This window comes from Balaenoptera ricei, chromosome 7 (assembly GCF_028023285.1).
Source record: "Balaenoptera ricei isolate mBalRic1 chromosome 7, mBalRic1.hap2, whole genome shotgun sequence".
In the NCBI taxonomy this organism is placed as follows: Eukaryota; Metazoa; Chordata; class Mammalia; order Artiodactyla; family Balaenopteridae; genus Balaenoptera; species Balaenoptera ricei.
Window position 1 is genome coordinate 90,169,579 of NC_082645.1, and position 18,107 is coordinate 90,187,685.

Here is an 18,107-nt window from a genome sequence, read left to right on the forward strand (position 1 = left end):
TTATCTTTGTTATCAGATGAGGAAACCAAGGCTCAGAGAACTTAAGTAACTTGCTTAGAGTCACTCAGGTTGTAAGAAGTGAAGCTCGTGTTTAACCCAATTCTGTATGAATCCTGAGCTCTTGAGCACCCACTATGCATCTTCTGAAAAATCAAATCGCTCAAACTGTGAACACTGCCACCATCTTACTTGGGTAGTAGAGGCAACAAGCAAACAAGGCAATGGTTAAATACCAATAAGGCAGCTAACCAATACTTCAACTTAGAAGGATTAAACAGAGGAGGAGTCTGAAAATGGAAACTGAAGATTCCAGAAATAGCAAGAAAATGGGTAAAGTCCAAGATGGTGTTTAAGCATATGCCAGAATATGCACTTAAAATTTTTCCCTGATACAAAGGCCTTCTTTCTCTACATCAGTGTGTACTCTTGATGAAGTCACAAGGAAATATCTACCACAGAAGATGACCATTGCTCATTGCCTTCCCAATAACCATTCTCTATTCTTTACTAATGGAACTCCCATTTTACTAAGGGCAACAGTAGCCTCAGTTAAAATGTCTCACGTCCACAGACTTCCTTGTCTCTATGGGCTGGCCATATGACACAAGACTGGCCAATGATATGTAAGTAAGCATAGTCTTTCGGTTAGGGCTTCCAGAAAAGTTACTGTTTGTTGCTGAAAAGATACAAGCTTGTGCTTGCTTTGGCAATACATATACTAAAATTGGAACAATACAGATATTAGCATGGCCCTTGTGCAAGGATGACATGCATGTTTTTGAAGTGTTCTGTATTTTGCACAGTTCCCAGAAGTTTTGATACTTCACTGGTTAATACCAAGGGAACAATGAGTCAAAGCACAGCATGTGGCATCAAATTTGGTGATTTTCCCCACCAAAAGGAAAGAGAGGAAGAGAGAGAGAGAGAGAGAGAGAGAGAGAGATGAGCTCTACTGGCTTATGCATTTTCCCTTTATTCATTCTTCTTCTTCCTGCCTGGAATGCAGTTGTGATGTCCAGTGGGGCAGCAGCCATCTGATGAGCATGAAGATTATAGTCTCTCTCTAAGGATGGCACAGTAGAAAGATAACCAACTGCTTAACTGCCAAGTCCCTGATAGCACTGTGGAGCCTCCATACCTTCCTAAGCTTGCCTATCTCTGGATTTGTGATGATTTCCGAAAAATAAACCTCTATTTAATTAAGCGGCAGTAGTTTCATTGTTGTTGGTGTTGCTACATGAAGCTGAAGACAATACCAACTGATAGAGGTGTGCATGCTATTCTCCCCTTCAATCAGGTTTATTCTTGTTTACTACCAAAGTCATCTCCAGCATAAGACATATCATTGTCATTGACTTAGCTTCAACCGTATGGGGGACCAGGTGTGATGTCAATTAGTTTGGAAGGAGTAGGCTTATGGCTCTGGTACCTTGCACTAAAGAAAGCCTCAAGGCAAGGATATACAATGGAGAAAAGACAGTCTCTTCAATAAGTGGTGCTGGGAAAACTGTACAGCTACATTTAAAAGAATGAAATTAGAACACTCCCTAACACCATACACAAAAATAAACTCAAAATGGATTCGAGACCTAAATGTAAGACTGGACACTATAAAACTCTTAGAGGAAAACATAGGTAGAACACTCCTTGACATAAATCACAGCAAGATCTTTTCTGATCCACCTCCTAGAGTAATGGAAATAAAAACAAAAATAAACAGATGGGACCTAATGAAACTTAAAATCTTTTGCAAAGCAAAGGAAACTACAAACAAGACGAAAAAACAACCCTCAGAATGGGAGAAAATATTTGCAAACGAGTCAACAGACAAAGGATTAATCTCCAAAATATATAAACAGCTCATGCAGCTCAATATTAAAAAAACAAACAACCCAATCCAAAAATGGGCAGAAGACCTAATTAGACATTTCTCCAAAGAAGATATACAGATGGCCAAGAAGCACATGAAAAGCTGCTCAACATCATTAATTATTAGAGAAATGCAAATCAAAACTACAATGAGGTATCACCTCACACCAGTTAGAATGGGCATCATCAGAAAATCTACAAACAACAAATGCTGGAGAGGGTGTGGAGAAAAGGGAACCTTCTTGCACTGCTGGTGGGAATGTAAATTGATACAGCCACTATGGAGAACAGTATGGAGGTTCCTTAAAAAACTAAAAAGAGAATTACCATATCACCCAGCAATCCCACTACTGGGCATATACCCAGAGAAAACCATAATTCAAAAAGACACATGCACCCCAATGTTCATTGCAGCACTGTTTACAATAGCCAGGTCATGGTAGCAACCTAAATGCCCATTGACAGATGAATGGATAAAGAAGATGTGGTACATATATGCAATGGAATATTACTCAGCCATAAAAAGGAACAAAATTAGGTCATTTGTAGAGACGTGGATGGATCTAGAGATTGTCATACAGAGTGAAGTAAGTCAGAAAGAGAAAAACAAATATCGTATATTAACGCATATATGTGGAACCTAGAAAAATGGTACAGATGAACCAGTTTGCAGGGCAGAAATAAAGACACAGATGTAGAGAACAAACGTATAGACACCAATGGGGGAACGTGGTGGGTGGAGGTGGTGGTGGGATGAATTGGGAGATTGGGACTGACATATATGCACTAATATGTATAAAATGGATAACTAATAAGAACCTGCTGCTTAAAAAATTAAATAAAATAAAATTCAAAAATTCAAAAAAAGAAAGAAGGCCTCAGGGTAGTAAGGTGACATTGTACAGAGTATAGACTTTAGCAAATCTAACCTTCGTGACAATTTTTACTCCTCCACTCTGAGCCTCAACTTCCTCATCTCTAAAATGAAGACCATACAAATTCATCTTAAACATTTACTGAGAGTTGTGTGAGATGTCTAATTCAAGTGGTACATATGTGTGTATTTTTCATTATTATTAAGTCCCCTCTCTTACCAATGCAAATGGAACAAATCATCTCACCCTCTACTACTTCTTTCTCAATCCATCCCTCCGTCTTCTCGTTATAATAAGAATGGTTTTTGGAAAAGGATCTGCCCCTAGGGTTTGGTCTTGGTTTTCATTTTAGGTAGACTTTTTGAGGTTAAAAATAAGTTGGTGGGGAAGGGAGTGGGGAGAAGAAAAAGTCTGTAGAGTATAACCCCAGGCATGGATGACTGCTTTCAGGGAGAAGAGAACCCACAAGAAGAGAGCAAACATCTCCCCCTTCCTCAGAACTTGCATTTTTCCCAAGTAAAAAGGAGACTTGAGTTTGTGACGATATCTTTAGGCTCATAAAGTATAACTGCATTTTTAATTAGGGTTTTCCTTGAGAGCTAAGTCTTCTGAAATATGCTTTTGGTATCAAGTCATGATCATCCATACTATATATTTGTAATATGCACATATATACACCACATACATATTTATATATAATATTAGAGTCTGTTACCATGACAACTATTACAGTACTAACAAATTAAGCATTGCGACTCTGCTGTAATAAGAAAAAAAGAAATTCAAATGAAACACCAAGCATTTGTTTAAGCACAAATAGCTTTAGTAATTAAATACACAGAGAAAATTTTAAAAAAACACAAATTAATATTTAGAAGCCTTTTCTAGTGTGAAAATCAGCTTTGATGTTGTTTTCCCTTTTCCATTGCATTGCATTATACATGTTTATAAATTAAGTTTGGCGTTGGGTTAACGAGAATAGATCTGCTGTGTTGGAGCCCTCACACACCCAAAAGCTCAGTTCCCATTCTAAATAGTTACACTTTACATAGTTGGTGAGAAAGATTTTATGGCTCTTTGTATTCATCAGAAAGAGGACTTTTTAAAAAGAAAGCTTAAATGTGAAGTTGGTCTTACATCCCCTGTTTCACTCAGACAACATGTAGAACTACCCCTGGGGTTTTGAATATATTAACATCCTTTCACAATTAACCCTAATGGGACAACAGTAGCATTTTTCCAAGTAGATTTATTCAAAGCTGGAAAATACATAGTGTTTAAATAGATCTCATTATATCAGCTACACCAAATCTCTCCTCTTTACATACAGAGGATTGTACCTCTTTTCACTGTCATGCAACATTAAAATAGGAAGGCATACACAAGGATGACATGGATTTGACAAAAAATTAATGATTTGTACATCACTTTAATGCTTCAAATCTGCAATTCATGTATGCTAATTAGTTCATAATGGGCTGTTGAAGAACAGAACTGTCATCCCGCTTCTTCACAGGTTTCTGGAAGCTCCGATTCAGCACAGACTTGCCCGGTTGGCTGCTGGATTCTGGGCTGTAACATGGCAGATCTATGAGAACATCCCCCTCCCCCCAACACAATTGTTCCTGGATGTGGTGCTTTAATCTCTCAGAGCTACGGTGGCATGTCTCAAATAAGTGATTCCTGGGTGCCGCAGTACATACCAGGAGCAAGAGCATAACATCGCCATATCTAAATGATTGATTTCTGGATTTTAGGCTGTCAGGCTATATACCTCAGAGCGCAGCTGTCAGCTTCCTAAATGTATGAAGTTGTATTATGCGGCACATTTTGAAAATGTATGTACAACGTTTTTTTTTAAATTTATTTACAGATAAAAAGGGCTGCAAAACTTGGAGAGAGAAAACAAAGGGGGCTAAAAAGATCAGATATCTTTTTTTTCTGTGAAATCATGTCTGTCTTCTTCAATGCAAGAAAAACAGCTACCCATCCCATTTTCCTTTAGTCTTTGTGCTGCTGGGGCGGAGACAAAGGCTGTCACAACATCACGAGAGGGTGAGCTGAACCGCTTCACAGACCAAATGGAAACACAAGGGCTTGCTGGGAGCTGCGAGATTTGAAAACACGTTGCTCCGTTTTTACTGGCGAGAAAGCCGATTTTCCCTGATCTCATGATAGAGGCTTGACCCAATGTGTTTCTCACATCACATCTGCTGATCTGTGAACCCAGCTACTGCACATGACCGAAGAGAAGTTTACACAAAGGAAACAAGCATCAAATTTGTCTTCAGGTTTGAAATATCAGTCAGGTTCCTGCTTGCTGAAATTTTATCTTGAAGACTCTAAAATGAGGATGTGTTTAATTTAAAATATTTTTTTCACTGGGAAGTATGACTCAGAGATGATAATGGAAGACCTGAACTAGGCCAGGAAAAAAAATGTTCCAAATGTAGTTGAGCTATTAAGAGATTTTAGATAATGAGGAATAGACAGTTAATAAACGTGCAAAATAATTATATACTGAAAGAGAGTTTAAAAGTGATCAAATTAATAAGAAATATTTTGTTTAGAGCTTTAGTTAAGGCCTGTATGTAACCAGGGAGGAGAAAATATTTACTAATCAGATTGATGTTTAATAAATGTTGAATGCATGAAGGATGCTCTTCAAATAATGTTGTGACTTAGGAAAGATATAAAATGATGTTTCAACCTAGAGGCTGAACATCGTTCTCCAATCAGCAACAGGAAACCTCACATTGACTGGAATGACTGTATTTTATCTACATTGGATATCTGAATAACACTTTCTTGTGAAGGAAACTAAACCACAAACTTGAAGCTCCCTCCAAAGCTTGGGTTATTCAAATTTGCAGATTTAAATTTGTGTTCTGGAAAATACTTAGGAGTGGGATGGCTGGGTCATTTAGTAGATGTATGCTTAGCTTTTTGAGAAACTGACAAACTGTTTCTCAAAGTGGTTGTACCATTTTACATTCCCACCAGCAGTTTATGAGGGGTACTGTTCTTCCACATCCTCACCAACACTTGATATGGCCAATCTTTTTAACTTTAGACATTCTAATAGATACGTAATTATATCTTGCCGTAGTTTTGATTTGCATTTCCCCGAGGACTAATGATGTTCACCACTTTTTCATGTTCTTATCTGCCATCCATATACCTTCTTTGGTGAAGTGACTGTTCAAATATTTGCCAGTGTTTCATTTGGGTTGTTGGTTTTTATTTTTATTGTTGTTTTTATTCTGGATACAGGCTTTTATCAGATATACAATTTGTAAATATTTTCACCTAGTCTGAGTCTTCTCTTTTCATGTTCTTAGCACTATTTTTGGAAGAGCAGATATTCTTCATTTGGTGAAATCATATATATATGTGTGTATGTGTGTATATATATACACATATATATATATAGGCATACAAACACACACACACATATATGTGTGTGTGTGTGTCTTTTGGTGTCTTCTTTCCCTAATGAGCCTGTCAGTCTGCTAGAAGTTTACTATTTTATTACCTTCTGAAAATACAAATTTTGTCTTTATTAATTTTTACCCGTTTTTCTGTTTTTGCTTTCATTGATTTTTCAGCCCTCCCCTTTACTGTTTCTTTTCATCTGCTCATTATACATTTCATTTGCTTTTATTTTTCTATGTCTTAAGATGGATGCTGAGGTCATTGATTTTAGACGAAAGAGAAATGAAAGCATATGTGCATGCAAATATTGTTATACAAATATTCATTTGACTTATTTTCAATAGTCAAAATCTGGAAACTATTCAAATGCTCATCATCAGATAAATAAATACATAAATTGTGCTATATTTATGCAAGGGACTACTACTCAGCAATAAAAAGAGAAGAAATATTATTATACAAACTATGTAGATACATGTGAAAATAATTATGCTAGTGAAAGAAAGTAGAAAAAAAGATGTAACACTTATGATTTTATGTATATAAAATTATAGAAAATGCAAAGTAATCCATAGTGACACAAGTAGATTGATGGTTGCCTGGGGGTGGACATGGAAGTGTAGTAAAGCAGTATTCAAAAGGGGCACCAGGAAACTTTTGACAGTGATGGAAATGTTCATTAACTTAATTGGAATCAGTGTTTCATGGGTGTACATGTATGCTGAACCTGATCAAATTGAGTATTTTAAATATGTGTAGTTTATTGTATGTCTATTATATCTCAACAGAGCTTTTTAAAAAGACACCACTATAATAATGATAAAGGCCACAGAAGAGAAGAAAATATTTACAATACTTATATTTGACTTGTACCCAGAATATATAAAATAACTCTTACAACTTGATAATAAGGAGAGAAATAACCCAATAAAACAATGGGGAAAAGATTTCAACAGACATTTCATAAAGAAATATATATGAAGGACCAGTAAGCTTATAAAAACAGGCTCAACAATATTAGTCATCAGGGAAATACAAATTAAAACCACAATGAAATATCACTACATGCCCATTAAGATGGCTAAAATTAAAAAGAGTGATAATGGGGCTTCCCTGGTGGCGCAGTGGTTGAGAATCTGCCTGCCAATGCAGGGGACACGGGTTCGAGCCCTGGTCTGGGAAGATCCCACATGCCACGGAGCAACTGGGCCCGTGAGCCACAATTACTGAGCCTGCGCGTCTGGAGCCTGTGCTCCGCAACAAGAGAGGCCGCGATGGTGAAAGGCCCGCGCACCGCAATGAACAGTGGTCCCCACTTGCCGCAACTAGAGAAAGCCCTCGCACAGAAACGAAGACTCAACACAGTCATAAATAAATAAATAAATAAATAAAAGAACGTGAATTTCTTAAAAAAAAAAAAAAAAAAAAAAAAAGAGTGATAATGTAAAAACATTGGCAAGGCTGCAAAGGATCTGAAATTTTAATGCATTGCTGTAGTGAATGTAAAATGATAAAACCACTTTGGAAAATTATTTGACAGTTTTTTTAATAAGTTAAATTTTATGATCCCTAGGACTCAGCAATTTCTCTCCTCGGTATGTACCCAAGAGAATTTAAAGCATATGTCCACATAATGTATGAATATTCATAGCAAATGTATCCAAAATAGATCAGAACTGAAAATCCCTCCTCTGCTCTGGGGACTCCAATTACATGTATATTTGATGTTTAAAGTTGCTTTCCCCCCCACCTCAAGTGATGCTCTGCTCATTTTATTTTTCAAAAAATTTTTTAACATCTTTATTGGAGTATAATTGCTTTACAATGGTGTGTTAGTTTCTGTTTTATTATTTTTCAATTTTGAAAAAATTCTTTCTGGGTTTTATTTTAGATAGCTTCTATAGGTATGTCTTCAAGTCCACTAATCTTTTTTTCTCCAGTGTTTAATCTGCTGTATTTTTTTTTTAATTAATTAATTTATTTATTTATGGTTGTGTTGGGTCTTCATTTCTGTGCGAGGGCTTTCTCTAGTTGAGGCAAGCGGGGGCCACTCTTCATTGCGGTGCGCGGGCCTCTCACTATTGTGGCCTCTCTTGTTGCGGGGCACAGGCTCCAGACGCGCAGGCTCAGTAGTTGTGGCTCACGGGCCTAGTTGCTCCGCAGCATGTGGGATCTTCCCAGACCAGAGCTCGAACCCATGTCCCCTGCATTGGCAGGCAGATTCTCAACCACTGCGCCACCAGGGAAGCCCCTGCTGTATTTTTTATATCAGATATTTTAGTTTTCATCTTTGGAAGATAATTTGGGTCACTTTACGTCTTCTCTGTGTCTAGTTTTCATGTGCAATCTTTCCTCTAGCCTCTTGACCTTATGGGATGCTGTTGTAATAACCCTATTAATGTCTCATCTACTATTATCTGTATACTTCTTAGATCAGTTTCTATTGACTGATTTTCATCCTCACTATGGGTCATACTTGACATCTTCCAAATGTTAATTCAGAATGTTCATTCTGTTCATTGCTGAATGGATGTCAGACATTGAGAATTTTACCTTTTTGTTTGCTGGATATTGTAGTATTTCTGTAAATATTTTTGAGTTTTGTTCTGGGATACAGTTGAGTTACTTACAAACAGTATTATCGTTTCAGAACTTGCTTTTGAGCTTTGTTATCTGGTACTAAAGCAGACTTTATTCTAGGGTACCTTTGTCTCAAAACTGAAGCTAAGCCTTCTGAGAACTCTACCCAATGCCCCACGAATTATGAGGTTTTCTACTCTGCCTGCTGCGAATAGCAACTATTTCTGGCTTTGTGTGAGTTCCTGGCACTGTTCTTCTCTTCTTCTCAGAGAGTTCTTTCCCCAGACCTGGACAGTTTCTTCACAAACCTGCACTGATCAGTACTTAGCTGAAGACTTGAGCAGGACCCTCTATAGGTCTCTCTTCTCTCCTCCAACTCTCCACCCTGCAAACTCTATCCACACACACTCCATCAATGTACTCTCCCTGGGATCCCATTCTCCACTTCAGAGAGAAACTCCCTCCAGGGCGCAAATCAAGGCAAGTGTAGGGTTCACTGCATTTATTTCCCATCTCTCAGGGTTCACTGTCTTTCATTGTTTGTTGTCCAAATCTTAATAACCATTGTGCCATATATTTTATCCAGATTTTTTTAGTTGTTTTAGGAAGGAAGGTAAACCTAGTCCCTGTTATTTAAACATTGCTGGAAGCAGAAATCCCATCTAATTTTACCCCACTACTCAATGATGTCTTTCTTTTTCTTTTTCTTTTTTTTTCTTTAAAAATAATTTATTAGTTTTGGATCACAAAATATAGGGAAGACACAAGGGCGATGCCTGTGACCCCTTGGGCCGTACTTCCCTTCCATAAACACCTTTTAGAAGCCCAGACTCGTGCTGCCCAAGCATTCTCTCACATGCTAACAGCTGCAGAGTATAGTACTGACCATGTGGGACACTTAAACAGACTCCCTGTAAGCGATGCGGGGGTCCCTTCCAATTAGGTCTTCCAGCTCACTTTTGCCAATAATGCAACAGCACTGGTTGTTCCAACTGTCTGTGTCCTAAAACTCTCATGAATGAATAGGTCACAGGCGAATTCTGCCTGCACAGCCCTTATAACTGTCTACGCTTTTAAAATGGCCTTTCTTAAACAGCAGTGGCTAAGGCCGCTTCACTATACCCAGTCTTCTAAGCCCCAGGCTGCCTGTGGCACCTGGATGGCAACCCCTGGGGGTCCCCACATCCTAGGGTGGCGATGGAGGAAGGGCAGGCCAGGCCAAGCATGAAGAATAAACAGTCAGTTTTATTGGGCTAAGACTAAGAACCCATGGGTCTTGAGGACCTCTGTGAATTTGTCAGTTTTCTTCTCTATGTTCTTTTTGTCCTGCTTCCGTAGCCTCAGGAGCTGCTTCTTTTTGCGGTAGTGGATCTCGGCCTTCTCCTTTCTCTTCTCCTCCAGCGTGGCTGTTACTGTCTGGTACTTCCAGCCAACCTCACGAGCCAGCCGCCCTAGGTAGGCAAACTTCCGCACAGGCTTCAGACGCACAACCTTGAGGGCGGCAGGAACCACCATCCGCTGTTTCTTGTCATAGGGTGGCGGGATCCCATCAAACACCTTGAGGCGGTCCCGAGCCGCCTGGCCTCGCTTGGTCCTGTGGGGCAGCATGCCTCGCACTGTCCGCCAGAAGATGCGGCTGGGGGCTCGGGAGTGGTAGGGGCCGCCGGAGGGGTTGGTGTCCATCCGTTTGCGGAGGAAGGCCAGGTACTTCAACTTGCTTCTGTAGAAATTGCCAGAAATGCTGATGCCCTCACAGCCGCACAACCACCACCTTTCCGCCCAGGAGCACCTGCTTGGCCACGATGGCGGCCCAGGAGATGGCCTCGGCCATTGAGCACCAGGACCTGCCCCTCCGCCATCTTCGGCAGCTGCCTGGGAAAGCACTCAGTGATGTCTTTCAATGAGCAGGAGTTTTTAATTTTCAATAAGTCCATTTTATTGACTTTTTTTTTCCATCATGCTAAGGACTACGAAGAATACAATAGTAAGTAAGCAGAATACAGCATCTGCTTTGCTTAGACGCTCTCAATCTTGTAAAGGAGTAGGAAGTTTCAAGTAATACTTTGGGTCAGTTGAGATGAGTAGAGCAAGAAGAGTTAAATATAGAAATGTCCAATAGCTTCTGGCTTGGAAATGGAAAGGGGTACTGGGTTTGGCAGCATAATAGCCTCCAGAGATGTCCAAGTCTTAGTCATTGAAACTGTGAGTATATTACCTTACATGGCGAAGAGGATTTAGCACATGTGATTAAATATAATGATCTTGAGATGATCCTGGGTTATCTGGTTGTGCCCAATGTAATCACAAGGGTCCTTATAAGAGAAAGAGGGAGTCAGGAGGGTCAGAAAAGGAACCGTGACAATGGAAGCAGGTGTCAGAGTGGTGGGATTGCTGGAAGGGGCCACGAACCAAGGATTGAGGGCAACTTCTAGAAGCTGAAAAAGGGAAGGAAACATATTTCCCTCTAGAGTCTCCAGAAGCAAAGTAACTCTGCTGAAATCTTGATTTTTGTCCAGTGAGATCCATTTTGGACTTCTGAACTCCAGAATTATAAGATGCTAAGTTTGTGTTGCTTAAAACCAGTAATGTGGTAATTTGTCACAGAGGCGATAGGAAAATAATACAGGTATTGAATTGAAGGGCTGCTTTTTCCTCTGGTCACAGCACGGAGGTACCTGGCTGAGTAAATTTCTCATATGGAGGCTTCCTCATACACAGGTGACCATTGCTTACCTGTTGCTGTATGAAGGACTGAATTCAAAATGCCTGTCAGTTTCTGTCAGCCTCTGCTGCTGGAATAAATATTTGGACTCAAAATGATAGGTAGTTCTTAGGCAGGTGCTTGTAGCTACACTGGTTTCCTATGAATCAGAAGGAGTCCCTCACACTCTACCCTCACAGCCAAAGGGGATCTAAATCACGTAAGGACTGAAGGGGGGCAATGACTTTACAAGACCTGGACTTGGAAATTTTATAATACTTTTAGCACTCAATGGAACAGTCTTCTTCCCTTTGTAAAATTTAAGTCTATTCTTCAAGCTTCCTACTTATGTTCAGCAACACAGGCTTTAATATCCCTAAACAGAGAGCTAGTTATATATGAGTCTCTTGGCCATATTTCTCTTCAGCTTGATTTCCCTTTTCTTGAAGTAATTTTCTAGTATTGATCCAGTGACGTTCTTGTCATGATACCTGGATACCTTAGTGACCACTTGAGGTTAAGTCAAAATGCCTCTTTATTAAAGAAAATTCCTTAATAACCAGCACAAGATGTCCATATAAAGACTACAAGCAAACTCGAGTCCTTTGCCCAGATAATTGCATTAGAGGGTTAGCAGCCAAGGAGATAGAATGCAGAGCGCGGAGCAGTCTCCTTCCTGTCCCTGGTGGGAACAAAGCCAAGGACACATGGTTGTCACTTTGGATTGTAAAACTCCTCCCTGTGTGTGGGGATGTACATGGACAAGCAATGAGCTGAATGTGCACAAGCATTGTATTAGATGAGAACCCTGCTCCTGGCCAAATAACAAATAGCAGGGTGCATTGTTGAGGCTAATCCCGACTCACTTGGCCTCTCTGTGAGCAATGAATAATGTTCCACAGCCTCATGCGTCCAGGCATTATGCTCTAAGTCCAGGCAAGGCTAGGAGGAGACCATGGGCTTAATGACTGTATTGCTCCACTATTTTTGGGGGGGGGGAGCCGGGGGGCGGAAACACTTCATAAGGTCCTTGTGAAACAAGCCAAGACAAGATTTCAAATCAGAAGAGATAAGACAAGAAGATGTTCATGAGTGGAATTAGGTTTGCAGTGTCCTAAATCTGTTTGGTTATTTACCAGATGAATAATACTTTCAAATCAGACTGGTCCTACATAGAATCAAAACAGCTATAAGAAAAAACAAAAAATTTAGATAACCAACTTTTCCTTTCTTGAGGACATGATATTGAGGAATTGGTTTCACTGACAATTTTCTCTATTTTTGTTTTAGTCGATTGAAAGAATTCACTTATTTCACTTATCTACGAAAGTTTCCATTTAGAAATGAGTTCAGTATGCAGTTGTAGTGTGTCCTTGCTTTAAACGCACACACACACCTTTCTTTCATCTCTTCTTTCCCTCTCCTGACCTGGGAGATTCTCAATATGGCAGAGGCTAAAACAATACTCTTAAAATTGAGTTGAAATTATTGTACTTTTTGTGCTATCATATGGCTCTCAGAATACTGATATCGAAGTCCACAAATAATAAATGCTGGAGAGGATGTAGAGAAAAGGGAACCCACCTACACTGTTGGTGGGAACGTAAATTGGTGCAGCCACTATGGAAAACAGTATAGAGGTCCCTCAAAAAACAAGAATAGAGTTGCCATATGATCCAACTATTCCACTCCTGGGCCTACATCTGAAAAAAACTCTAATTCAAAAAGATACATGCATCCCAGTGTTCATAGCAGCACCAGTTACAATAGTCAAGACATGAAAACAACCTGAATGTCCATCAACAGATAAATGGATGAAAAAAATGTGGCATGTGTACAACATATAGACACACTGGAATAGTACTCAGCCATAAAAAAGAATGAAATAATGCCATTTGCAGCAATATGGATGGACCTAGAGATTATCATACTAAGCGAAGTAAGTCAGAAAGAGAAGGACAAATACCATATGATATCACTTACATGTGGAATCTAAAATATGACACAAATGAACTATCTGTGAAACAGAAAGAGATTCACAGACATAGAGAACAGACTTGTGGTTGCCAAGGGGGAGAGAGGGGAGGGGAGGGATGGATTGGGAGTTTGGGGTTAGCAGATGCAAACTAGTATATACAGGATGGAAAAACAACAAGGTCCTACTCTACAGCACAGAGAACTACATTCAATATCCTATAATAAACCACAATGGAAAATAATACGAAAAAGAATGTGTATATATATGTACAACTGAATCACTTTGCTGTATAGCAGAAACTAACACAACCTTATAAATCAACTATACTTCAATAAAGTAAATTTTAAAAAAAGAATACTGATATCAGGTACTCCATTTGTCGAGTTGCCAACGAAGTAGTATGCAGAGGTTGGAAATAGTGTTTGAAGAACTCTGGCTTGGAGATACACTGTTGGGACAAAAATCTCTTAAAAACCTGTTGGGCTGGAGGATGCAGCTGATTCCTGCAAATTGTGGCATTCATGAGGCAGGTGAGAACACTTTTAAAGGAGAAGGAGTTCAAGGGAGTTTGGTCCCAAGTGTTAGATAATTAGGCAAAGATAATTTAATGTAGAAAAACTCTATGGACAAAAATAGTGAATCACTGAGTCGTGGAACAGGTGGTTTTTAGAACAATTTTGACTTGAGGCTAGAAGGTCCAGGTAGGCTGGACAAAAATAGTGAATCACTGAGTCGTGGAACAGGTGGTTTTTAGAACAATTTTGACTTGAGGCTAGAAGGCCCTCTTTCCTTAATGGCTACAGAACTACAAAAGACATTACAGTCTTAAACTTGGAAATAAAACTGAAACATGGAATTATAAAATCTAAGCGAATTGCATGCAAGTGGCCCCAGTGTTATTACTTTATGCAGCAAATGTATTATTTAGCCCCTATAATGTGCAAGGCACCTGCTAGCAGTCCGAGTGCAGCAGTGGACAAGACAGGCGTGGTCCTTATCTTCAGTGGAGCTCAATATTTGGGGAGAAGACAAATGTGATAGGCCAAAGAGTGGCCCCCAAAATGTCTACTTCCTAACTGTTGGATCTTGTAAATATGTTACCTTGCACAAAGGGACTTTGAAGATATTATTAAGCTAAGGTTCTTGAGAAGGAAAAATGAGCTTGGATTATCCAGGTAGGCCCAAGGTAATCACCAGCATCCTTATAAGAGAGAGGCAGGAGGACCAGAGTCAAGAGAGACGTGATAAAAAAAGCAGAGTCAGGAGAGAGAGAAGGGGCCACAAGCCAAGGAATGTATGTGACCTTTAGCAGCTGGAAAAGGCAAGAAAATGGATTTTCCCCTAAAGTTTCCAGAGGGAATGCAGCCCTGCTGACACCTTGATTTCAGCCCAGGGAAACCCTTTTTGGCTTTCTGACCTCCAGAAATGCAAGATAATAAACTTGTGTTATTTTAAGCCACTAAGTTTGTGGTAATTTTTTATAGCCACAATAGGCAAATAATACCAAAAAAAAAAGCAAGTAATCAGTCTAAACCCTGTTTCACAATCATTGTGATGGCGCCATGAGGAGAAAGCACAGGATGCCACTAGAAAGGGTGACAGAGTCTTGCTCTAAAACAGGACCAGAGCCCACCTCCCTGGAGGAGACGAGGAGTAAGTTGAGCAGGAGAAGATGGGGAGTGCTGTGTTGCGGGCAGAACGACCTTGCAGACCCCAGTGCATGAAGGAATTTGACTCACTGGATATGGTGGAGGGGAGGAAGGGTCCTAGTAAGTGGGTGCCAAGATCAGAGTCATGTTTTAGAAGATCTCTCTGGCTGCTGTGTGGGGAATGGGTGTGAGGAAGGACAAGCAGAAGGGGGGAAGCCAGGTGAAGGCTGTTGCCTTCCTCAGAGTGAGGGATGATTACGGGAGTTTGGACCAGCATGGTGATAGTGAGGGGAGGTAAGCAGATAGATTTTGGAGAGTACAGTCCATAGGACTTGGTGATCAATTGATGTAATCAATAATTGTTTTTAATTGCTAACTACTGTTCCATTACATGATTATATTATTATAGGTTTCTCAATTCTCCTGTGGATGAACATTTGGGATTTGTCCAGTTTGGGGCTATTCTGAATAACATTGCGGTCAGTATTCCTGTACAACCCTTATTATGAACATAAAGTTTCATTTCTCTTAGGTAAATACCTAAGAGTCAAGCTGCTGGGTCATGAGGGAGGGGTATATTTAACTTTTTAAGAAACTGCCACACTGTTTTCCAAAGTGATTGCACAATTTCATCCTCTCTTTGATGATTTATTGGATTGTGAGGGTAGTGCAAAAAAAACAGGCGTGTTCTTTCAAACTGAACAATGTGTCCGGCTCTTTAAGCAGCTCCCTGTGTTTTGAGTGTTGAGAGAGACAGAGAGATGAAGTCCATTGTCCTACGAGCACCTTCCCTGAAAGACAGAATCCCTTGGTTCCTTGAGTAGAGGTGGGGAAAAATTTTTTTAAGTTGCTTAAATTGTCACCAAATCATTCTGGGAAGTATTTTTTTTTAATTACGATGTCAGAAATTGGGAAGTAGAGCATGGAGAGAAGAGTTTAAGGGAAAGGCAAGTGTTTGGGGTTTTTGTTTTTGTTTTTGTTTTTTTTAACTTTGGGTTTATTTATTTTGTTAATTTATTTATTTATGGCTGTGTTGGGTCTTCGTTTCTGTGCGAGGGCTTTCTCTAGTTGTGGCAAGTGGGGGCCACTCTTCATCGCGGTGCGCGAGCCTCTCATTATCGCGGCCTCTCTTGTTGCGGAGCACAGGCTCCAGACGCGCAGGCTCAGCAATTGTGGCTCACGGGCCTAGTTGCTCCACGGCACGTGGAATCTTCCCAGACCAGGGCTCGAACCCGTGTCCCCTGCATTGGCAGGCAGATTCTCAACCACTGCGCCACCAGGGAAGCCCTGGGAAGTATTTTGCTTGCAAACTTGTAGAGACCATATTTCACCAAATCAAATAATAAGATTAGATCAGAGGTTCAAATTTCAGAAGCTAATTGCTCTTAGACTATTTCAGACAGGGAAACTGAGGCCCCAAGCTGTTAGGAGATGCTCATTCTCCCCTTAGTCAGTGGAAGGGAAGTCTGGTCTTGATCTACTCTGTGGCCTATTCTGTGTGCTACTCTCTCTTTCAGACCTTCCCCATTCCCATTTTTTAGCCTCCAAATTTGCAAGTTTAGGCAAAGGCCTCACCCTCTTCATCACTCATCACTCACTAAACAGAATCCTTTCCGTCAATTGTCCCTTAAGTCCTGCCTCTAAAAAGGAAAATGTTCCAGCTAAGGGGTATCATCCAAACCAGGATTTTGAGAGATAAGAGGGTACCAACCAGAAAGGACACTGAGATCAGCCAGGACTGTCTCAGGCAAACCAGGGTGTACAGCCTCTGGTCTGGAAATCTAAATTGATCTATTGATACATAGTAAAGTACCAAAGGAAGGACTATGAAAGGTATACCAACTAGAATGAGAGCTGAATACATACAGCCCTAAAGCCAAGCAGACTATGAGTTTCAAGGGAGATCTGAGAAAGAGATTACAAGTGAATGATGATCTTAAACAGCTTTGGCTTATAAGAAAACTGGAGAGGCCAGGAAAGTATGTTACAAAATGCCTAGGTGGATATAAATGGATCCCTTTTTGATTGATTATTCTTTTACCTAGGGAGTAAGAAATCCTTGAATTTAGAAGAAGGGGTTGAGTGATGGCTCCCACCAATGGATATGACCACCCCAAACCTCTGGTGGGACTTTATTCTGAAAAGTGGTCTTCGCAGATGCCAGTAAGTCAAGTATCTCCAGATGAGATCATCCTGGGTTATCTGAGTGGGCCCGAAATCCTACGACAAGGGTTCTTATAAGAGAAAGGCAGAGGGAGAGGAGGAGAGGGCTATGTGAAGAGAGGGGCAGAGACTTGAGTTCTGCAGCTACAAGTCAGGGAACACCTGGAGCCACCAGAAGCCAGAAGAGGCAAAGAAGGATTCTCCCTTAGACCCCTGAATGAGAGTTCAGTCCTGCCATCACCTTGATTTCAGATTTCTGGCCTCCAGAACAGTGAGAGAATGAGTTTCTGTTGATTTTAAGCCTCCCGATTTGGGGTAATTTGTTACACAACTACAGGAAACTAATATAGGGTGAAAGGGAGACTCTTGGTAAGCAGATCTGAGGCTGGGGAGGGAGGCAATGAATATATGAGTATGAATGGGTGTGAAATTCCAGCTAAGTCCGGACAGAGTGGAATCTAAGGGCAGGAGAAAAATAATAATAATAATAAAAGGGGAAATTGTGTACATGGCCAGCTTCTCTTACAGGGTCACAGCCAGGGTGACCCCAGGACAGCTCTCTCACTCTGCTGTTAAATTATCCACCCAGTTTGAAAACAAAAATCCAGTCAGAGATTGGGAGGAACCTACTCCCCCCATCTATCCTGTAGGTTCCATAAATACATGCAACTTCTTCACTTAGTTCAGGCTCATTACCCATAAATCAAGCCACACAATTCAGTTCTTTTAATCATTTTTCTCATTATTTTTCGTTCTCTGTTTTAGTTGTCTCATATTTCTTCACTTCTGTCAACCAGTCCCTTGGTTATACATTTTTCTTGTCATTTGCCTTGGAAAAACAAAACTAAACAGCATAA

General features: G+C 40.2%; 1 non-coding gene and 1 pseudogene across 1 annotated transcript; one reads left to right on the top strand and one right to left on the bottom strand.

The window, feature by feature from the left end:
• The first annotated feature begins 694 nt into the window (after positions 1–694).
• LOC132369452 (U6 spliceosomal RNA) lies at positions 695–798 on the top strand. The gene has a single exon (XR_009504426.1). It is a non-coding gene; the product is annotated as a U6 spliceosomal RNA (small nuclear RNA).
• A 9,206-nt stretch (positions 799–10,004) lies between these two features.
• LOC132368807 (large ribosomal subunit protein uL13-like) lies at positions 10,005–10,618 on the bottom strand (annotated as a pseudogene).
• Positions 10,619–18,107: the final 7,489 nt, after the last annotated feature.